At 38.2% G+C, this 24,746-nt stretch overlaps 1 protein-coding gene across 7 annotated transcripts in view; it reads left to right on the top strand.

Annotated features, from left to right (window-relative positions):
- The first annotated feature begins 22,604 nt into the window (after positions 1-22,604).
- The window catches only part of LOC129780098 (dopamine D2-like receptor), a 542,669-nt gene continuing 540,527 nt past the window's right edge, over positions 22,605-24,746 (top strand). For 6 of the 7 annotated variants that reach the window (XM_055788028.1, XM_055788030.1, XM_055788031.1 and 3 more), the window contains exon 1: positions 22,605-24,246. The gene's annotated coding sequence lies outside the window, so the exon portion shown is untranslated. The remainder of the gene's footprint in view (positions 24,247-24,746) is intronic. The other variant, XM_055788029.1, reaches the window with a different exon arrangement.

The raw sequence follows: 24,746 nt of genomic DNA on the forward strand, positions 1-24,746 counted from the left end.
TTTGCCTCAGTCAAGGGACAGGTCCGCCAACGCCAACGAGATTCCCGAAGAACTTACGTCGGTGAAAAGGGTTCCCGGAATAAATCGCCACAGAAAACGACTGCAACAGAAACCACCGCTTATAAAATGTGTAGTAGGCTATAAATATTGTGGCGCGGTATTGTATTTCAAAACAAGAATTAACCGGGCAAACGTATCGCCCCAGGCAAACGTAACGCCCCGGGCAGACGTATACCGTCCGACGCTCGCTAGAGCTCGGTCGGACATTGCTAAAGGATCGTATCCTATGTTTCAAACTAACCGGGCAATCAGTGGATCCCAGGTTTGCGTGCGAGACACCGCCGCTTCCGACGGCGGGTCGGCGGTGGACTCGGATTGCGTCATCTTGGCGGCATGGGCCGCCTCGATTCCTTATCCTCGCCAAATGGGGACTTCGTCCCCATTACATTGTCCTCAGAATAAATTTCGAAAAACGAGAACAAGAGAATAAATTTATAATAGAAATGTGAGGCACATGATGTTTTTCCCGCGCCAAATATTTCTAGCCTACTACACTTTTTCTAAGCGGTTGTTTCTGTTGCAGTTGTTTACTGTGGCGATTTATTCCGGTCACCGGTGAAAAGAACGGTGTGTGAGCGCTTCATCGAACATCAGGCTGCTCCATCGTTCTATCACCGGAGCTGCAACGTCATCGATTGGTGAGTACCCTGAAACTTGTGTTCCCTCCAGAGTAGGGGAAAACATTTATTCAGTAGGATACACATAGAGTAGGGTTAAGAATGACGTCATCGTAAGGAGATAGGATTAGTTGGAAGAAATAGACGTTTTAAAAGAGAGTTTCTGAACTAGTTTGATTTTTCAATTTTAATTTTTTCTTAGTACTAATTTAATTTAAATAATTTGGTAGTTCGGTTTGGTTTTGGTCGGAAATCGGAAACTTTGGATCGGTTCCGATAAGTTGGCGAAGACGGTCAATTGAAGGTGGATACTGTCGCGTGGCCAAGCAAAGGCGCTATTCCGGACAACTATAAATTTGAATCCCGACAGAGGGCGTTCGTGCTCTGGTGCGAAAGTCGGAGATTTCGCAGACCCGAGGATCCCCCTTACAAATCATTATCATTCACAGAAATGGAACTCGCAGCTCAATGTCGTCTATGTCGAAATACGTGACAAGGTTGCCATTCGTACAACTCGATTGGACTTCAGTCGATCGGATTACAGAATGCAAAATTGTAATCCGTTCGAGTAATTCTGACTTGATCGGATTTAAGAATACGGGTGAGCAGTTGATCAGTAGAGAGATCTGGAATTTCTGAGGAAATTACACAATCGATTTCATCAGAGCGTATTTAGTCGATTAACCAAACTAAAAATGTATGTATTAGGTAATCCTCGCTTCTTACATTTAACCGAATACATTCACCAATATGTGGGACCGAATTCGATCGGACTTTTTTGTTTGAATACACGCGCTGTAATTTCATGATAATGCATTGCATTTTGGCCTAGTAAAGGTTGTGTCGACTTTGCTCATGATAGCGTCTCGCAAGTGAATGTATTTTTCCTCACGCCGCTTTGATTGATTGTGTCGTAGGAATCGCAGTCGTTCGCTGTTTACCTTCGCGTATATGTCGACCATAAAATGTTAGCACAGCTAATGACAACGTAAAACGGAACCGTCTTCTCTAACCGCATGTTCATAAATATTAATTCAAAATGCAAAATGACCTCCATAGTGCAGCGGGGTTGTTCAAATTTTTCGTTGATCAATGCTTATGCAATATACGTCTTGTCCCTTCAGAACGACTGTGGGATTTTTTGTCGAAGAAACCCTTCTGACTTGCGCTATAGTCACACATATTCTAGAGCTTGTCACTCAGAATACATTTAAGGCGTGTTGCTTGGCATAGAAATCTTTACTAAGCAATAATAAAAATGACGCTAGTAATACTACGTTGGGAACGATGGAGAGAGCCGTTTTATCCAAATCGGTTGAGCCGTTTCGGAGGAGTTCGACCACAAACACCGCGACACGAGATTTTTATATGAGCTGACCCGGCAAACGTTGTTCTACCATATAAATTATTGCTAGAGGATATGTTGTTTGTTCAATAAAAAATAATAAATATATTGATAGTGTGTTTAAAGATCGTTAACTAAAATCGATCGAATGTGATCGATAAAATAGAACGAATGAAACGATTTGATCGGAAGTGTGTTTGATGTTTATTTTACGTCTTGGAATAGAGCGCCAAGACGATGACCGCTATTATTATTACTTTTCTTAATTCAATGTATTTCATTATCATAACTGACATGTTTGATCTCTTAAAAGTTAAATGTAAAGTGAAAAAATAATATATTTTTGTAGTGAAATAAAAATAAATAAATAAATGAAATCAATTTTATTGCCTTTCAACTGCTGTCTCGTTTGAGAAAAATGATTTTTATCAGATTATCAGACCAGAATTTTAACAATTTTAAATTGTTGAAATTTGAATGAAAATCATTACTCGAAATTGTTTAAATAGTTATAAGACTTAGTCCTGATCTTTCTATAAATCTCTTTCTATAAATCTCGTTGCATTTCCGCCAAAAAATCACTAGCTGACCCGGCAAACTTCGTCCCGCCCAAAATTTGTGTTTCGTTATCGATACCTTCAAACATCCACGTTTCCTTACTATGAGCAAGTTCATGGGTCCAATCGCAGAACTGTTCATTGATTGATCTTCTAATCGACCCCGTTGAATTCACCTTTTACTATAAAATTCCTAGTATTTCTAACAAAACTCATCATTATAATATCAGATTATATTCAGACACAACTCTCGTTCAAGATTTTTCAACCACTTCCAAATAACATGTTTCTCCGTTACATGGAATAAATGTTTTATTCCGAAAATATGATAGAATAAGGACAGCCCTAAATCGTTTAATTCCTTCCTCGAGTTCTACTCCTATCAACACGTCCGGCGATCCTTTTTTGGTATAGATAGAAGAAGATATAGGAGTGCGTTTCATCACATTAAAATCCATTTCCAGTTTCGAACAAAGAACAATTTCGCTAGCGCAAACATCAAAATGACTAACAGCCCTTGTCACTATGTTATTGTAGAACTTATGGGAATTTAATTTTCCGAATTTTACATTTTCCGAAACTTTTAAAATGTCATGTTTGGTTGGAATATTTTTGGTTGACATATGTGTAATATTTTTATGGGACCCCCTCTCCATTCCAGAGAAGAGAGGGGTGTCATACCATTATAGAAACATTTCTCATACCCCGAGACCCTCACATCCCAAATTGTACTTGATTAGTTCTCGAGTTATGTAGACATTTTTGTTTCACTTGTATGGCAGCCCTCCTTTAGAGAGGGGGGAGGAGTGTATTCACCATAGAAACGTTTCGTGCCCCGTAAAACCTTCACATATCAAATTTGGTTTCATGTTCTTGATTAGTTCTCGAATAATGCAGAAATTTTTGTTTCATTTGTATAGCAGCCCCCCCCTTAGAGAGGGGGGTGGAAAGTCTAACCACCATAGAAACATTTATTGCACCCTAAAACCTCAATATGCCTAATTTGGTTTCATTCGCTTGAATAATTTTCGAGTAATGTGGAAATTTGCGTTTCATTTGTATGGCAACCCCCCCTTAAAGAGGAGGGTGGAGAGTCTAACCACCATAGAATCATTTATTGCACCCTTAAACCACGTGCCAAATTTGATTGATTAATTCCCGAGTAATGTAGAAATTTGTGTTTAATTTGTATGGCAGCCCCCCCTTAAAGAGGGGGGAGGGGTTCCAAACTATCACGAAAACCTTCCCCGGCCCCAAAAACCCCTACATACCAATTTTAATGTTGATCGGTTCAGTAGTTTCCGAGACCATAAGAATCAGACAGACATACAGACAGACAGACAGACAGAAATCCATTTTTATATATAGAAGATTATCAGAGACAATTTTTGTTCAAACTATTTCTCTAGACAATGTATTACTCCGTAACACAGAACACATATTAATGTCTATTTTCATTTATAACTTTTGTTTTAAAAGCGTGTTATTTCACCTTCGTAGAAATGAAACATGAAGCTCTATGAAGTCTATGTCGAATTGTGTGGCAAGGTTGCGCCATTTGTAAAATCCAATTGAATTTGAGCCGAACGGATTGTAGAGTGCAATATTGCGATCCGTTCGGGTAAGTCTGACTCGATTGGTTTTCAGAACATAGGAGAGTCTAGAATTTTAAAGGAAATAACGCTACCGATTTCCTCAGAGCATATTTCGACTAACCGAAGTTAAAATATACGTATGAGGTAATCCTCGCTTTTGCCATTCAATCTCATTCATCCTGCAACATCTGGGACCGAATACGTGTAATGTGGTAACGAAGCTCATTAAAGACATAATTTTTTGTTTGAAAACACGTGCTGCAATTGGCTTGGCAATAGCAAAGGCTGTGTCGATTTTGCTCATGATAGCGTCTCGCAAGTGAACGTGTTCTACTTCACGCCACTTCTGTTGATTCTGTCGAATGAAACGCAGTCGTTGGCTCTCTACCTTTTCATATACGTTTGCATAGCTCACGACATCGTAGAATGACGTTGTCCTGATCACGTCGAATCATCACACGATACATACAAAAATCCACAACGTATTCTTTAACCATATTTTAATGAGTAATGTTGTTCATAATGAATGAGTTGTCTGTGGCGGGATATCGTATTCCGTATCTATGGATCCTGTTTTTTCGCTCAGAGCGTGTTACAGGTCGATATTTGCAAGGTTCTTGCGAGTTTCTTTGAAAAACTGAATGTACTGGAATCTACGTTTATCTATCGATGACAAATCACAGAAGAAAGTTTATTTGTATATTTTGAAACGGAACTGAAAATACAACAATCACGTTCAACAGTCGGAAACTGTGAAAAGCAAGCTGTTGTCACGTCACAAAAGTATCGGACTAGCATCAAGCGATTTCAGCTATAAAATGAGGGGCTTAGAATGCAAGTGGTGTAAGTGACTTGATCGATTTCTCTTCAACAACTTTTTATTTAGTTAATAACTCGACTGCAAAGACGTTCCAAATAAAGTTTGCTATAGAATCCGATAGATGTGGTTCTGACCTATCTTCCTCAATGTCTAATACAGCTGGGAATGAGTTTGCAGCTAAATTATGACCAAAAGAGAGAGTCGATGTAGAGAAATCGATCAAATCACTTACACCCCTTTCATTCTAATCCCCTCAAATATTCTCCAACGGATATTTTTTGTAGGCTATTTTCTAGATTTAACTTTGGCATCTTTTACTTTTCGGAAATCGTGATATTTATACATGAAAACGAGAAAAAAAAACCGTTTTCAGTGAGTCGAAACGTTGTCACGTCACGCTAGAATGGGTCTATACAAGATGGTCATGTGACATCTCAGCGTTTCATTCTTCAGAGGCAAATGATGTTTTTCATCCGTAATAATGATTCGAAGAGGAAAAGGTATTGATGCCACACTGTTTACTGGTAAAGTAGCATGTGAGAAACGAGGTGGTAATTTTTTGGTGTTATGAAATGAAGCATCAGATACTAACACGAATTAAAGTTTTTGTTTTCTTTGTATTTTGTACTTTTTCTACTCACTTTTTCCTGTCGTTGGAAAGTGGAGAAAAAAAGAACCACGAATTTCAAAGTTTGACAATTGAGTCACAGCCTGTTCCCGGGAAGGAGATCTGGCAAAATTCTCGTCCTCGTTTTTTGTTTGTTTGCAAAAAGTAATATTTGTCATTCTGGCGATGAGGTTGTAACGCCGAACGAAAGTTTTTGCAGGGTTCTGTTGGTTTATTCTCCGTTACGCTGAGCTGTACACACAAAAATCAAGAAGCGGTAAATTATTCGTCACATTTCGTAGGAGAAAAATAAAAGTATACGATAAGAACAGTGCGATGCACGAATCTAGCTTGCTTGTAGGGTGCGAATCCCGAAAAAAAATTCCATACCACACCGACTATAATTGCATTTTCCGTGCCCAGTTTCCTCCCACCCAAGTATGCAAATTAAGTGGATACATCCGATGCCGGCAGCATTAGGCACACGTCTTTGTTGTATATCTTCCGGAAAACTCTCCCCGCCTAACTTTGGCCCCGGAGATACGGCGTAATTGTTTCCTTGCCAGGTTTGCGGCATGTTTCGGCGGATCCGTACACACACACAACCAGAGCAGATAAGATGGTTCACAAAATGCCGCAGAACAGTTTGGCGGAAGAAAAACACAAAGGTTGGTATGAATAATGACACGAATTATGGAACATGCTGGTCGCCTGAGCGACATAAATTCAACTTTTAACCCGGTGATGTTACAACGCACACACAACTCACAATTTTCCATGCGGAGCGGGAAAGGTAAGCAACTGAAAACTCGTGTTCCCCTCTAATTTGCACATACGTCGTTCTCCAGGATGTGCAAAGAAATTCATGAGACACTGTATTGTTTCCAAATCTTTCCGAAAGTTCAGGGTAGCATCAAGAGACTAATTTGTATGAATAAGTGGGCATAAGAACTAGATTTCACCATCTGTCGCTTGGTTTGTGTAAATGCTTTTAAGCCCACGCAAATACTTATAGCACGGATTCGAGAAAAAACACTTGATCAAGAACAGACACGTAGAGGCCAACATAATTACGATAATTGAACTTCTTGTTGCACAATTTTTCCACTCGGCGCGCGAATCTCCCAAATTATAACTGTCTTATCCTGCTTGACGCGGAAAATTAGTGCCTAGAAGAGGCGTAGAAATAAACCAGAGATGAGTGAGGATTGAAGAAAAAAAAGCGAATCAGCAAAATATGTTGAGAGCTTCAGTGATAATCAATAAATTGAAAATGAATTAAGCTCTCAGCTGGAAGCGAAAAATTATGCGACAGTTCGATTAATCTGATTAGAGAGAAACGAATTTTAATTAAATCGGAACAGAAATTGAGCATTGTTATATTGTTTTTTCTTCTGCCCACCACTTGTTGGGAAATTTGTTTGTATTTGCTTCCAAGTTATTCATCTAGTTTTGAATTCCCCGATTTATTTGATCCTGTCAGAGCGACAAAACTGTTGCCGATGAGCGGATTAACGCGAGTGGGGCATGAGCTGCCCACCATTGCGAGGCGGAGGATAAGATTAAATCTAATGCTTATTGTGTATGAATCTGATGGCTTTTCACATCAGCCATTCCATGCCAAACCGATATAGAGGTTCTCAGATTTTCGTGAAAAGTGGTAGTTTGGTTCTTTATCGCAGAAAATTAGATCCGTATATTTTTTATTTTTTCAGTAGGGTGACCATTTCCATTTTAGGGTAGTCCGAATTTTTTTTTTCAAAAATGACTTTTTTCAAAAATTCTTTTTTTTAAAAAAACTTTTGAACTACTAGACCGATTCAAATGATCGACGTATCAAATTAAAGCCAATCACCTGGTCTTTTTTGAAAAATACTACACTTGCAGAAAATTCGAATTCTGTTCTAGTTATTATTGATTGTATTCGTTTTTTATTGCTTCCATAGTCTCGGGACCAAGGGCGCTATATTTTTTATTATTTTTATATTCTGAAAAGCTGGGGATTTTCACATAACATATGTCGAAACCAGAGAGGCGTTTTTTTTTCGTTTTTGACATAGGACTATGTCTTTGATTTCTATATAGGGGAATCACTCTACGAAAAATGTTAAGATTTAAGAGTTTTCAAGCGCATATTACTCAAAATGGTTATTGCGACATATGTTGTGTTATATATTATTAGACAGGCAATTTATCCAGATTTTTTTTTTGCTTCAAACATGAACAGTGCATATAGTAAAAAAAATTAACAATTTGACGATTTAATTGGGTATGTTTCCTTTCGATTGCCCTATCCACTCGCTTCCTCTCCGACGCAACGAGCAATCTTTCTGTCTAAATTCGGGCGTTAGCTCATAATGTGAGTTGATGCGAAAAATGAATTACAGGTTGGACTCGATTATCCGGAGTTTTTTTTCACTCCGGATAAACGAATCATAAAAAAAATATTTCTCTCGGTAAACGAAATATAATTATGATTTGCACTCATTTATTGAACGGTTTTATCTAGCTTGGCCATGTTTGTATTTTTGTGACTCTGCAACTTTGTCTGTAGCGCTGTACCACATTAATAGAAATTTAACCCTCTTCCTGTTAACCGTTTGATCTGAAATTTGGAACACATCTTTATCTCTGATGTCATTATAAAACTGCGTATTCCGTGATCTTGAAAACCCAAGATGGCGGCCGCTACAAAATGGCGGATTACATATTTTCTCAGGACCCCATCAGTATGGGTATCAAATGAAAGGGATTGACTAGTAGGACACAGTTATTTATGAAAAGTGCAAATCCAAAATGGCCGCCACCACAAGATGGCGCCATATTTTTTTTAAAGCCCCATGAATATGGGTATCGAATGAAAGTGCTCGACTGGTAGAACTCAGTAGATCATGAAAAATCAAAGTCCAAGATGATCGCAGTTCCCAAATAAACAATTACTTTTTAATGGTTTCATTCAGCTTGCCCTGTTTGTATGTATGTTTGAGTGTTTGTTGAATTTGACCCCGTTCCTGATCACTGATTGATCTGAAATTTGGAACATACCTTTAATTCTACTGCCATGATAAAACTGCGTATTCCATGATCTTGAAAAATGCAATTTGGCCGCCGCTAAAAATGACTGAATGGCTTGACTTGGAGAATACACTACACTATGAACAACATAAATTCGAAAAGGTCGCCGCCATAAAATGGTCGACTATGTATTTTTTGCAAACCCATCAATATTGGTATCAGATGTAATGATTTGACTAATAGAATCAGGGCTTGGAAATATTGAGCTTGTTAAGTAATATTGAAAATATATTTTTATCAGTGTAATGCGTTTATTTTGCTTGTCGATGCTGCTGTCATTCATTCGACGGCAAGCAAATTTACAACTGTGTTCATTCATATTCATTCTGTGCTATCTGAGCTTTCCTTAACGCTCGAGTCATGAGTATTCATTCACATTTATTCATTGCCATTGAATTGTCAGGAATGTTGTGACTGCTCATTTTCAATATCCCGATATGTGGGTGATTTTCTGATTGAGCAAGGCACTGAAGTTACCCCGAAAGGGCATTGCAAATCGGTGACGCAAGCGGAAGTGCCAACAAAAGAACAAGATCGGTATGCACACTCACAGCTAAGGATTGCATAGGCGGCGAGGAGGCTTTCTGTAGACTCGATCCGAGTAGCGAATGCAAACTTTGTCAGCCAAAGCTGGATGTTGGCAATTTCATCCGCTAGCATAGTTTGATCCATTTGCAAAAGGAAGTTCGAAAAATTCCCATTGCGGTCGTGTCTTCAACACCACCATTTTGTGTTTGTGTGTTCGTAATTTGAGTCAAAAATTAAATGTTTGAAATTTTAGTCAAGACGGTATTTTTCCACATCCGAATTGGAGTCTTTTGAAGCACTTCTGACAAGTGGAATTGGAATTGCATATTCACTATGTAAAATGAAAGCATTTTAACTGAGACGGAAACCTTGCATGGTTGAACAATTTAATTTCTTGTCACTATTATGAGCATTCTGTACTTCGTTATCTTGGTCAACGAATTTCTCCGTTTCGTCAGTGTCTGAGAATGATGCTGATAGTGAATGAACTGGTATATTAATATCAATGAATGACAAAACTAGGGATATTTTCGTTTGCTCACATTCCGTGAACGCAAAACAGAACGAATGGTGAGGTTTGGCGTTGGTTAATTTTCGGTATCCCGAAAGCAATGGTATAGTGATCGAATGTGGTCGGAAATTCAGCTGAAAAGATAGATGTGATACAGATATTTCCAAGCACTGAATAAAATACAGTACATCATCAAAATATTCCGATGAATATCCATCTTGTCGCCATCGCCATCTTGTGATGGTGGCCATTTTGGATTTGTATTTTTTCATGAATAACTATGTTATACTAGTTAATCCCTTTCATTTGATATCCATATTGATTGGAATCTGAGAAAATATGTAATCCGCCATTTCGTAGTGGCCGCCATCTTAGATTTGCATTTTTCATAAATAACTGTACTCTACTAGTCAAGACCTTTCATTTGATACCCATATTGATGGGGGTTTGAGAAAATATGTAATCCGCCATTTTGTAGTGACTGCCATCTTGGATTTGCATTTTTCATAAATAACTGTGTTCTACAAGTCAAAAAAATGGAAATTTGATACCCATATAAACTATTCAATATGAAATTATTATACAAATTATTCTGAATTTCCTAAAAACAAAAATAGAACACTCCGGATAATCGAGTCTAAAATTCCGGATAATCGAATCCCGGATAATCGAGTCTCTGGATAATCGAGTCATACAGGTCTCCATTTACCGATAATAGGTATTAATTTTATGTTATATTGTATGTTGTCCAATCAATTCGTGCTCAATTCATGTTTTTATCAATTTGTGTAATTATGGTCCAGGATGTCATAATATCGAGTATGTTGTTTGGTTATATAAAAATGCAGTAAATGAATATAAAGATAGAAAGAGTATACCCACGTAAATCCGATTATGATAGCTTGAGTAGTCGCGATCTTACAGGGCTATAAAGTTATTACATACAATGTTCCGGACAACGTGGTAACGAAGAATATAATGCTTTGTTTTTATCTTTAATATATTTTTGTAGTCATAGATTGATTTGACTCAGGCTAATATTTATGTAGGTCTTAACTATTTAGACTTGTGTTTAAAAATGATACATGATGACTCTTTGTCTTCTTCTGCATGATTGAATAAACAGAATAAAAGGGTAGTAATGACTTGATTGGTATTTTTGTTTACATTTTTGAACAGAATGCGGTACCGAATTCTACTACGTTATGTCTTCTAACCCGTTTAAAGGATACAAGTACATACAGGAAACGGTATTTCCAGGGCATCTGATGGCATTTGATGTATCAGAAGAGAAAAAAATACAGATTTTGAACAATGAAAAACTCAATTTAAATGCAATTATTACACACAATCACAGTCCTATGTCAAGATCCCGTCCGTGCCCCTAGGCTCAGACCCATTAACTTTTGATTTAGATTTTTTAAAGTTTACCGATGGTCCAAAAAATCATTTTTCACTTTTTTCCAAGAATGACTGTTCAAAAATTTGGACCGATCAGATGATCGATATATCAAATTAAAGCCAATTAGCTAGCCTTTTTCGAAAAAAATGACACATTTGCCAATTAATTGAATTCTAGTCACATACATCCAGTCTAGTCGCATAGAAATATTGAGCGAAGACTGAAAACATGTTTGAAAAATCATAGCTTAAAAACGAAAAATAACACATCTCTGATACGTTATGTAAAAAAAATCTCAGCTTTAAAGTAAAAACATAAAAAATATAGCATTCTTGGTCCCGAAACCATGAAAACTATAAAAAACTAATACAATAAATAATTACGAAATCAAAATCCTTTTTTTTTTCGCAAGTCTAATATTTTTCAAAAAAGACTATCTAATTAGCGTTAATTTTATGTGTAGGTCATCTAAATCGTTCCAGTAAATCAAAAGTTATGAATTTTTGTGTTGGAAAAAAGAGGAAAAAAATGATTTTTCGAACCATCGTTTAACTTTGAAAATTCACAACTTAAAAACGAAAAAAAGCCTCTCTAGTTTCAACATGTGTTATGTGAAAAATCCTCAGCTTACCAGAGAAAATATTTAAAAATATAGCGCCTTTGGTCCCCAGACTATGAAAGAAAAAAAAATATATATATTAACGATAACGAGAGCAGAGTTCAAATTGTCTGAAGAAAAAGTATTTTTTTTCAGAAAAAAAAACAGGTGAGTGGCTTTAATTTGATATATCGATCATTTGAATCGGTCTAGTAGTTCAAAAGTTATGATTTTTTGAAAAAAGTCATTTTTGGAAAAAAGAGAAAAAAATTGATTTTTCGGACAACCCCAAAATGGAAATGGTCACCCTAATGAAAAAATTAATAAATAGGGGTCAAATGTTTTGCGATAAAGAACAAAACTACTATTTTTAACGAAAATATCGGTTTGGCATGGAAAGGCTGCATAGTACCAATCAATTCCGATAGCAATCACCACTGGGTATAATTTACAGCCGTATGGCACCCGCCATGTGTTTGATGCCAACATCTCACACGTCAGAAGTATTTGTTTTCTTCAAAACAGCGATCCGCGTTGACGGCAGTGAGCTTCGTTTACTAGTTCAGGGGAGCGTCAAAGAACAGCTGGTTTTCAGTCGGAGTGAACGTTTTCAAAATTAAAATTATGAATGAAAATTAGCTTTCCCATATCAAATTAGTATTCTGTTTAAATTAAAAACATTTTTGTATGCAGGTGGGGAAAAAGTTTCATACGAAAAATGTTTATGAAGACAACTTTATATTATAAAGAAAAAAATCAGCAACAATGTTGAAATTGTATGACCATATGGTTGAATGAAAGTCAGAAATACGTGTTTCTAATAATTAAATAACATAATGTGAAAATTTTCATTCAAATTTTAAAATTTGAAAACCGGCTTCGTGTCTTCTAGTCTGGTAGAGATTACACTAACGATTTTGGGACCCAAATTATGACTTCTTTCTTTCTTTCTTTGTTTTTAAGACGCTTTAAACTTTGCAGTTCATTCGCCTCTAAATTATGACTCAAACTTGAAGTCGCCACCAGACGTCGACGTTATCGCGAATTACCAATTTACCACCATCTGACATATCGTGATGTCGATGATGAACTTTTACAGCAGAGGGATAGTGAGATAGGCGGTGACGGTAGGTAGAGTGAGATAGCGATAATCGTGTCATACACCTGATAATTTATAATTGCTTCTGGCAGCCTAGCAACCGATCTGTTCAGTTCAGTTTGAACGAGTTATTTGGTTGGCATTTTTCTCTCCTCTCCTCCTCTACCCGATTTATTACGATCCGTTACCATATATGTGAGGACCGCCCCGGGGGCGGCAAAATTCCCGTGATTGAATCTCTTTGTCAATAAATATCGGTGTAATATTTTTTTTAGTGTCCTCGAACAAAGAGTGTAACCTGATTTGCACTGTTTTGTTTGCAGCTTCGTAATGTAAATATTGTTCAAACGCTGTAGGTTATTCTGTTGTGAAATGATGCCTTTGATGCTTGGAAACAGACGATTGTTTCATGTCTTATGTCATGTTTCAATTGTATTGAATTACGATCAATTATCGCTTCCACGATAAGATGATATGTTGAATGCGATGAAACATGATGAGAGAAAGCGGCGGCATGACTTTCCGCTTCTCGTTTGAACATTATTTATTCATGTGCATTGTTAACCCTGCGAGAGATTGCGGGATGCTGCAATTGTTTCTTGGGATAGTTTCTGTATCCAGAAAACGTTGCTGTGTAGCTGTCATGCTCGCTTCCGTTCGATATGTGTGGTGTTTGCATCTGATGCATGCAGCTGCTTCTTATTTCATGGCGAACACTGACAAATGGATGTAGATATGTAATTGAGACGTGTTCTCAAAGCTTGACACGAAATCCAAGCAGTATCCGTGAAGTACGATGAGACGAGTTGATGTAGGCTAATTTCGAATGCGGATGAGAATTGATATATAGAAATTGATATTGATAAACAGGAACATCTGTGAAATTTTCTGTTGATTGTTGTATTCTCAAAATGGTGGTTTAACATTCAGCAAATCTACACTTTGTCTTGCTTCTACAAGACCATCCAGAATATTTTCCTTGGTAGCACATGCAATAAGAGCTTTGAGTCAATGTTTACGGGATCGACCAATTTGACGATCAACTTCTCTAATTCTTACACCCAAACTAGCGTTGCCAAAGAACATTTCGGCAGAAACATTGCCTTTTCGTGGCTTGAATCGTCAAATGAACAAATAAAATCATCTGTCTCAAAAGCTTTTAAATGTTTGTATGTATGGAAGCAGACATTTCGTTCTTTATTCTATTTCTATTCTTGTCGATACAGTGGAAATCTAAACACTGAACATGTAAGAAAAAATGATAGATTTTAAACTCGAACTCGACCATTTGCTAATAGATCGCACTGATGTTTGCATCAATTGATAGGAAATATTTCGATACATATATCAAAATCAATAACATTTTACGTTTCTTGAGATTAACAATTGAATAATTGTAAAATGTTTGCATTATCCAAACGCACTATGTGTCATAGTGATAATACGGATGCAAAGTTGTCTGTGGCTGAACAAGAATGAATCCATTGACGCTTTTCAGAGCCACTGAACCTTTCACTAAAGTGTTAAGTGTTTAAACGGTTTTAATGAGAAAAGCAAACTGATTTTTGTTTGCTTGATAGGAGCTTGTTTTAATTTAGGAGTGTGTTTGAGTTTATTGGTGGTTGAGGATTTTCTGATCAAACATACAGTTTTCACGGATTCGTACATTGTTTCCGAAATAAAGGTGACGTTGAGGTACAACACACTACAAGCCGGATAGGAGGAAGAATTTTTTTTCGATAGTAAGAGTTATGTTCATTATTATAGTTATCACCAACACAAACGATTTCGGAGTTTTTGTTGCCGTTCTGCGAAAGATGCTGAATAATATAATTTGTGGATAATTTGTTTGGGAATGATGTTTTTGGGAGCGCTGGAGATGTAATTTTGCTAATTGATACAGAAAAAGCTACTCAGATATTCGAGTTATTTAAATAGACCCAAAACCGATTACACCTTTCGGGAACATATCCCAGCCATTATCCAATCAGAAATCCCGCGTGCTGATTGGTCGGAATCGAAGATACAAGTTTCTTCTTGTACTTACAATTATTGCTTAGTCACTAGCGGCCCAATCCCATGTTTTCTTTCCTCATACTCAGTGGAATAAATGAGCTCTGATGTTGTTTGGTTTGTTCAAATTGGTCAAATTGGATAACCGAGATTGGCACCACAGCTTGGTAATTACTAAATACTGTGATCTGAGTGAAATTTCTGTATGTCAAGATCTCATTAGCTCTGCTCATTATCACCATCCCGAGTTCGAGTGTCTTCTTGAAAAGGTTATCAACGCGTATCTCGATCAATCAATTCTCTAACTGAAACTTTGAAATCGGAACAAGATAATGTAATCAGTGCTGGGAAGAGAATTGTGAAACAATTCATCAACAGTTGTACTTGGCGACGTTTTCCGGACCCGGGTCTACCAATAAATATGATTCGTTCGATCTACTTAACATGGAGGGGATCAGGCGTGCTTTCGAGTAATTAGAAGCTATTTTTCAAATCTACAACAGCGGGGAGTATACTTTTTGTCGAATTTTGTCCGTCGCCACGTATCTTGATAAGGACCGTATCGTTATTTATGGATACGCCTTAGAGTCTCCGTCTGAAAAAGACTATAGCTTGTTTTGACAGCTGTTTATTTTTCTCCTGTTGTTGACACAGTTAGCGTTCAGTTAGCATTGTTAAAAGATCGTTTTTTCCTAAAAGTGCAATCATGAGAGGGCTAACAGAAGAAAAACGAAAATCCATTGTGACCAGATACTGCTCCGAAACAGGAATATCAATGAGAAAATTGGCGAAGGCGGAAGGAGTAAGCGTCCATGCGGTCCAAAACGCTATCAAGCGATTTGGTATGTATAATACATTGAAGGATCTACCCGGTCGCGGCAGAAAACCTGGGCCATCCAAGCCAAACTTGGATAAAAAGATTTGCAGGCAATTTGAAAGAAAAAAGGAATTATCGATACGGGATTGCGCAAAAAAGTGTGGAACATCAATCGGTATGGTTCAACGTGCCAAAGAACGTAACTCACTGAAGGCATATAGAAAGCAAAAATGTCCCAAACGCAGCCAAATTCAGGCAAGTTCCGTGAAAACCCGTGCCCGTAAGCTTTACGATGGGATTTTAAGCAAACGCGAACTGTGCATCGTCATGGATGATGAAACCTACGTCAAACTGGACTACAAAACTCTTCCTGGGGCACAGTTTTACACTGTAAAGCAAGGAACAGATGTCCCGAACGCGGAGAAGTCAATTTTTTGCGAAAAATTCGGTAAGAAAGTGCTGGTTTGGCAAGCTGTTTGTCAATGTGGCATGAAATCATCTCCTTTCTTCACTCTCGGGAATATGAATGGTGAAATTTACCGGAAAGAATGTCTCCAAAAGCGTGTGTTACCGCTCATCCGAAAGCACACTGGTCCGACACTATTTTGGCCTGATTTGGCATCATGCCACTATGCACGTTTGACCTTGGATTGGTATCGCGAGAATAATGTCGATTTTGTGGAAAAGGAGATGAATCCTCCAAATTGTCCGCAAATAAGACCTATTGAAAAATTTTGGGCTTTGATGAAGGGACGACTGCGGAAGAAGGACAAGGCAGCCGATGACCTTGAGCAGTTCAAAAAGGATTGGATAAATGTGAGCAAACAAGTCGATGAGACGGTTGTCCAGAACCTAATGAGGGACATCAAGAAGCAGGTGCGATCATTGGCGCGAAAATCAGAATCTTGATTATTTTTTACTGTTACTCCTTTCTTTCATTCATAAGATACAATATTTTGATATCAGAACTGAAAAATAAATGCAATATTTGAAATAAAGCTGTGTTTTGAGCGTACCCATAATTAACGATACGGTCCTTATATCCGCAGATGATGAATCGTTTCGCAATCACATTTTCAAATAAGTTTTTATCTTTCTCTAGTGGAAATTTTGGATACATAAGCTTAGGAGTATCTTTTTGACCAGCTAAATACCGATGAAGAACGATTTTTTGTGTTTCAATTGTAATCTTTTCAGTTGATTTCGAGACTTTTAGGAACATCTCAAGCTCTGCAAGAGATGAATGTGTGATAATTCAAACAACGGTACATTTCTTAACTTGCTCACCAATATCCTGAGGGCCTTTGACTAGTATATTGAATATTGTATATTTAGCGGCAATTTTATTAAAATGTTCTCGTGATGAATGGTGGAATGTTTCCGGACGTTTGCTATCCAACAGAATAATTATGTTTGTTACCGATCAATTTATTATCATCGATCACGAAGAGGTGTCTGTTCATTTTTTTCTGTTTAGTATGTAAGTCAATTTTTGTTTGTTTTGAACTGGTGGAATTATCGATTAATGTAAAGTCTTTTGAGAAAAAATATTGTCATATATTAGGGAACCCTGTGGGAGTTCGACAACGAGGAGCCGAGAGACCAGCCTGTCAGTTTTGACAACCAAAACGAGAGGAAGTTCCGGTAGCGAGTGAAGGAAGCGGAAGAAGAAAGGAACGGAATAAGAAAAGGAGCCGTAAGAAAGACGGCAATGATGGAAATCTTGAGTTGACAGGGTCATTCTTTCTGGGACCAGCGAGCGAACCAGGCCAACTAAGAAAGAGTTGATACAAAGTTGGAGAAAGTATAGGAAGGAGATTAATTGAAGTAGAGTGAAGAGGAAAATCACTTGAGTGCAACCGAGTGAAGTATTCCTTCAGTTCGTGCTCGTTATCCAAAACCACCAAGTGTTCTGGAAAAAATCACAACGGCGTTTGATCCGGTGTCAGTCCACGCTACGCCATCCATCGAAGAAGGAGGACTTCACTCTCCCGACCGAGACTACATCTCCAGCGCGACGACATCGAGCATCGAGGACTTCGAAGGACTTCTAAAAAAAACAAAAACTAATTGTCTCTTTTTTCGCTCTATCCTCAAAGCCAGTCCTTCATTGCTTAGGCAACTTCTCGTGTCCGCTTTCCGCTGTTAATTCCACCGGTGGTTGAAACAGGTCGAAAATATCTTCCCGAGGTCCAAAGCCGACCCTATGAAAATTAAATAACGAGGTGATCTAAGTCGGTCAATACGGCTAAAGACCTAGTGAACAATTGGCGCCCAACGTGGGGTCCGACGTTACGGTACCAAACTAACCCCACAAAACGAAAAAATATTTTTTTTATTAGAAAAATCAAACAACTAACGCTACTTCCTATTCTATCACCAAGTCCATTTGCACAGACAGCTTCACGTGTCCTCATTCCGCTGATTGTTTTACTGTTCATAAGGTCAGAACAGTCTTCCCGAAGGTCAAAGCCAACTCTGAGAGATATTATAGAACGAGGTGAGCTAAGCCGGGCAGCACGGCTAAAGCCGTAGTTGACAGGTTCAGGAAGCAATAACCGTTATCGAGAGATATATCTGGCATGGTCACGTTCTACCAACACACATAATATCGAATAGGTGATGTTTCTCGGAATATAGTATATGATCGGCTGGATAGTACACAATTTTATTGATCTTGATATCGCGGAGAAGTTCGTTCGTGTCGAAAAAAATCATTTAGTGATGTTTGCGTTTATTTTCATGACAAGGAAAATATAATATTCCATCGTTCTGTTTTATGTTGACCGATTCACTTATTGAATGTAATGTAACATGCCGAAAAATTGAAATAACAAAAATACTTTATTTGCACTGGCTATTGGACATGAATTTTTTTAGCGCTTTTATTTATAGTGATTTCCTGGTGGATTTACGATATTTTTGCATCAATCGATTTGTGCATTTCATAACAATTCATCATGATGTGAGACTTCGTCTAACCTTTCAATATAGGAGTCTTCTTCAAAGTTTCTGGCGGAAAAGTAAAATATTTTGAACTTTATTATCTCCTCAATTAATGGATGAATTTTGTTTCCGAATACACAAATTAAGAGAAAAGATCCTCACGTATGTTTTTGAGCGCGCATATATAGTGGAAATAGTGAAAAAGTGAACAATGTAACGAAGAGAGAGTTCGATTTTACTTGTACACGCTTTCCGAAGCAACAAGTAGCACTCCATTCCATTCAATTCGGGAGTAAGCTAACTTGGCATGGCTTCTGGGAATGTAGTTGCTATGCCTATTTTCGCGCCGTCTAGAGAAGCATGTTGCATCGAAGCGCGAAACATACATAAGAGAAGGGCGGAAGATACAACATTCAATCAAACCCCGACCAGCATGATGAGTGTTGAGAGTTTAAGTCTGGGTGTGACTGAATGTTGTATCTTTCGCCCTTCTCTTATATATGTATAGCGCTTCGATGCAACATGATTCTCAGAGCGATGCGAAAATGGGCATAGCAAGTACATTTCCATACAGAGAATCACGTTACTTCGAAGAGTCCGAAAATCCTATAAAATTAGAACTGAAAAAGTGTCACTCATATCTGGGTGACGGGACCTTCCAAGAAATACACCCGTGAACAGAAGTAGAACGTTATAATGATGGATTTGTTGTGACATCCTTTCTAGGAGACAGCAAGCCGTCTATTCGCACGTTTCCCTCTCTCTCTCATCTATATTTGTTACTATCATAGATGTTAAAACCACGAGCTTCATTCGCTTTTATATATTTGACTAGCTGACCCGGCAAACTTCGTCCCGCCCAAACTTTGTTTTTTGTTGTCAATACCTTCAAACATTCACGTTTTCTAACTATAAGCAAGTTCATGGGTCCAAGATACGTTTCACTATAAAATTCCTAGTTTTTCTATCAAAACTCATCATTATAATATCAGATTATTTTCAGACACAATTCTCGTTCAAGATTTTTCAACCACTTGCAAATAACATGCTTCTCCGTTACACGGAATAAATGTTTTATACAGTAAATATGATAGAATAAAGACAGCTCTAAATCGGACAATTCCTTCCTCGAGTTCTGCTCTTATCAACACATTCGGCGATACTTTTCTATTGGTATAGATAGAAAAAGATATAGGAGTGCATTTCATCACATTAAAATCAATTTCCAGTTTCGAACAAAGATCAATTTCGCTAGCGCAAACATCAAATCGACTAACAGCACTCGTCATTATGTAATTGTAGAACATATGGGAATTTAATTTTCCGAATTTTCCCTTTTTTCTTCAGAGTTTTCCGAAAAAAATTTTCAATTGTCATGTTTGGTTGGAATATTTTTGGTTGACATATGTGTAATATTTTTATGGAACCCCCTCTCCATTCCAGAGGAGGGAAGGGTGTCATACCATCATAGAAACATTTATAATACCCAAAAACCTTCACATCCCAAATTGTGCTTGATTAGATCTCGAATTATGCAGAAGTTTGTGTTTCGTTTGTATAGCAGCCCCTCTTAGAGAGGGGGAGGAGTGTATAGAAACGTTTCGTGCCCCGTAAAACCTTCACATGCCAAATTTGGCTCCATTAGTTTGATTAGTTTTCGAATTATGCAGAAATTTGTGTTTCATTTGTATGACAGCCCACCCTTAGAGAGGGGGGTGGAGGGTCTAACCACCATAGAAACATTTATTGCACCCTAGAACCTCCATATGCCTTATTTTGTTAAATTTTTTTATCAATTCTCGAATAATGCAGAAATTTGTTTTTCATTTGTATGGAAAAAGTAAAAGAAAGTAAAAAAAAAATTAAGTTAAACGATTTAAGGTACTAAAAGCTAGGAAATAGTTAAGCAAGTATCAGACGGTAGTTATCACATCCCTTCTTCATTAATCTAGGGCAATGATGAGACTAAGATAAAACCGTGGGCATATGATGCAACAACTAAATGTGGATAATGGAAATCCGATGTGCCCCACGATTTTATTTTAGTCTCATCATTGCCCTAGATTAATGAAGGAAGGGATGTGATAACTACCAACTTCTACTTGCCTTATTATTTTCTAGCTTTTAGTACATTAAACCGTTTAATTTAAAAAGATTTTTTTTACTTTTTTTATTTTCTAGTTTTTTTTGTTCATTATCTGTATGATTAGTATACTTCTCTACAATAAAACCATTCAACCTTTTTTTTATTTTTATTTCTTAATTTTCTTCGGGATATTTTGATGATGTACTGTATTCTAAGAGTCAAATCATTTCATTCGATGCCGATATTGAGGGGATTACAAAAAATACATACACCTTTTTAAATTTAAGTTGTTCATAATGTAGTGTGTTCTCCAAGTCAAGCCATTCAGCCATTTTTTAACGATTTCAGATCAATAAAGCAAAAGGAACGGGGTGAATTTTTTATTAATGTGGGACAACCCTACAGACAAATAAACATACATACAAACAGGCCAAATTGGATGAAACCGTTTAAAAAAGTAATTGGCTATTTTGTTACTGCGGCCATCTTAGATTTGAGTTTTCCTAAATAGCTGTGATCTACTGGTCAAGCCCCTTCACTTGATACCCAATCCGCCATTATGTTGTGACGGCCATTTTGGATTTACATTTCTTATGTATAACTGTGTTCTACTAGTCAAGTCCTTTTATTTGATACCTATATTTGGGGTTTTGAGAAAATATGTAATCCGCCATTTTGTTGTGGCGGCCATTTTGGATTTGCATTCTTCATGAATAACTGTGTTCTACTAGTCAAGTCCTTTTAATTGGTACTCATATTGATGGGGTTTGGGAAAAACCCATATTGATGGGGATTTAGAAAATATGAAATCCACCATTTTTAGTGGCTTGGATTTTTAAAATTATGAAATACGCAGTTTTATAATGACTGCAGAGATAAAGGTCCGTTCCAAATTTCAGGTCAATCGGTCAACAGGAAGGGGTTCAAATTTCTATTAATATGGTAAAGCTTACAAATCATGGTAAATCTTACAAACATACAAATTACAGGGCAAGCAAAATAAAACCGTTTAAAAACGCGATCTGTTTTCTGCTTTGGCACCCTTAATGAAAGACGTAGTCCTACGTGAAATGTTTCAGCTTTCTGAAGATTATATAAAAAGTTGGAGTCTCCTAGGTCTCGACACATTTTTAACTTTCTGCCTAAAAGTAGACATTTGAGGTGCCATATAACTTTCTATTTGCATTCATTTGCATTCAAGAAATCGCAGTTCGGTTGAGCGGATCAAAAGTTACCAATTCTCAAAAACGAGCAAAAATTGCCAAAACATCCGATTTTTCAGACCACTTTAATTTTAATTTATGCAGAATTTTACTCTCATGGCGAAATTAAGAAAAAAAACTGTATTAAATTTTCCGAGAAGGATGTACAAAATTTGAGCGAAATCAGCGACTTTTTCCGGTAGACCTTTTTATCATGGAATTGCTAACATGCTTATCTCGTTTTGTGGGAAATGTATGATTTTATTTCAGGTAGCTGAAGAATTTAGTAGATTCAAATTCTGGATGCAACGAAAACACACAAGGATGGGAGATTTCGCCTCCTGCGAGCGCTTTCCCCCCACACTATGTCTGCTCCACCAGATGACAACGACCAGTTGCTCTTGTTTATGTTCGAAAATCGACGAAAAGCGATTCCCCTTCAACCGAGCGTTTGGGAGCTTTTCATCGAACCCTCGGCGAGGATTCATTCTCTCACAAGGACCTATAGATTCTCCCGACACCGAGAAAATAACGAGCAAGAGGAAGTTCCGTTCTCTCCCTCTCGCGATGGAAGTTCGTCCATCGACTGGAAGTAGACCTCTGTATGGCCAACCTGTTATCAGCAACGGGTTCGGGTTTCGTCTGGAAAAAAGGTGGCTTCCCTAAAGCTCGCCGCCAGTCTGTCTAGCGTGGAACCGTGGCCGTGGCCTCAGTTGATCAGAATCCGCGACGCTGTAAGTACACGTATCTCGTTTTGTCCACCGGCGGTTGGTTCGTGCCTCCCTTAGATTTTCTTGTACTTTGTCGCGTTTTCCTATCTATATTGGTCGGTGTTCTTGGCTTCGAGAACAGGAGCTTCGGTTCAATCCGGTGGCTGTGGAGGGTTCGCCGGTGTAAGTGTAAAACCCCTCACTCCGAACGGGAGACGAGAATACGCGCGCGAGTTCCTAAACCCCGCAAGTGGGGTTTGGGGTTTTGTACGTGAAGTCGATTCTTTAAATCATGCCAGGCGGGCGAGCGTTACGAAAAAATGCTCCAGAGGATTTGATGAATTTCAGACGGCGGTGATTCAAGAGTTTGCCCGTTTGGTTGTTTGTTTGTTTGGCCCAGAAACGCTCGACAGCGGTGGGTGGGAAGGATGCTTCATCCTCGACTCGACTTGGGAAGTGTTCGAGTGTAAAACTGTGGGGAGACAGCGAGCGAGGACTATTTCAATAATTTATTATGTAACGGGCTGGTCATCGTGGAGAGTAGACGCAAAAGGATGAGGCGTTCAGGGGAGAGACCGGGAGACCAAATGAAAGTGTTTTTGTTCGCCCATGCGATGGGGGAGCAAAAGTTTCCCTCGTAAAAAGGGGCTTTTGCATCCTATTTTGCTTCAATGGTGTGGTGCGAGAGAAGAGGCAGCCAAAGTGTCGAAAGGTACTATGTAATAGGATTTCTCCACCATTTGATGGTAGGAAAACCAATTACTCTTCGTCGGACGACCTCTCGATGGGAAAGGATGGAGAATTGATGGTATCGGATGGACTTAGTTCAGCATCGGACAGACAACTGGAAGAGAAATATTCCATCCGTAGAAAGGTGATTGTGCGTTAATTTTTAAAATCAATAAACATCAGATGTGAATCGGGTGTGTCGGATTTTATGTTGGTGGTGCAAGAAAACAGGAATAAAAGCATTGTGCGCAATAAAAACCGGTTGCAAATAAGATCCTTTCTGATGAAATAGCGGTTGGGTTGGGGAAGTGACTGAAGTTTTGCGGATGAGGGCTGTGAGAGCCGGGTAGGAGTGAAAATTTATTGGCAGTCTGTCCAACTAGCGCCCACAAATCCTCCCAGCGTCCAGTGAGAGTAAAGCCGGGGAAAAAATATTTCCCTGGTGCGAGAGGAGAAAAGTACGTGCTTGTGTTATTATTTATGTGTTGTGGTCGGTCGAAAAGGAGGCGAAATTCTTCCGGAAACTTGTGTGTAAGGGTAAGAGGAGTGGAATGAGAAATTCATGAAGAGGCGTTGAGGTGCTCCTCGTAGGATAATAATGTGAAGATTTAGCAAACCGTTAAAAAAAACTAAGTGAGATTTTTGGGATCCTATGGGCCATAAAAACCACGGAGTCGTAGGGAAAATATGTGCACCGGAAGATAACAAAACACTGCACCGTGTTGTGTCGCGTCGTTTCCGGTGGTGTGTATTCGCGCATACACGAACAGAGATGAAATATTGCCCCTGCCCAGAGTCGCCATAAAATATCTTATTTTTCGGAACCGACATAACGTCCACGGAATCGTAAAACACGTTGGCCTGTCATGGAAGGAAAGTGCACACGCTGCCGTGCCATGGCCGAGGCTTTCCCGTGTTGCTGAAGTAAGGTAAATATCAGCTTTTGTTTCTTGTGTCGCAGACTTCTCTCGTTCGCCTACCTCTGCTGCGTATTTCCCATAATTAGGTTGCCGAGTTTTGGATGGAAGTTGGACAGCGCTCGTAAACTTCTAAATGCTTATTTTATAGACTGAAAAGGCATTTCAAGTTCGATTCCAACTTCCTCTACCAATTTTAGGGGCGTTAATTTGTAATAAGCGTTTTTGTTTACCAGCGCACCTTGCCATTGAAAACGGAAGTTCGAAAGGTGGAAATAGCATTTCGGTAGAACTGTTTTGGCAGTCGAATTAACAGCTGTTAGAAACATTGCCTACGGAGTTTATTATTCTGTTCAAAATATGTTTTGAAGTAGTTATAACATTGCGTTGGTCGAAGTCTTGAATGGTTCCGACGGTGATGTAGAATTATACAATCATGTTCTTGATAGAACCATGTTAGCATTTCGTCACTTCGTCATGTAGGAAAACAAGCAAAAAAGTTTGTCGTATTT

Source organism: Toxorhynchites rutilus, chromosome 3 (genome assembly GCF_029784135.1).
Source record: "Toxorhynchites rutilus septentrionalis strain SRP chromosome 3, ASM2978413v1, whole genome shotgun sequence".
NCBI lineage: Eukaryota > Metazoa > Arthropoda > Insecta > Diptera > Culicidae > Toxorhynchites > Toxorhynchites rutilus.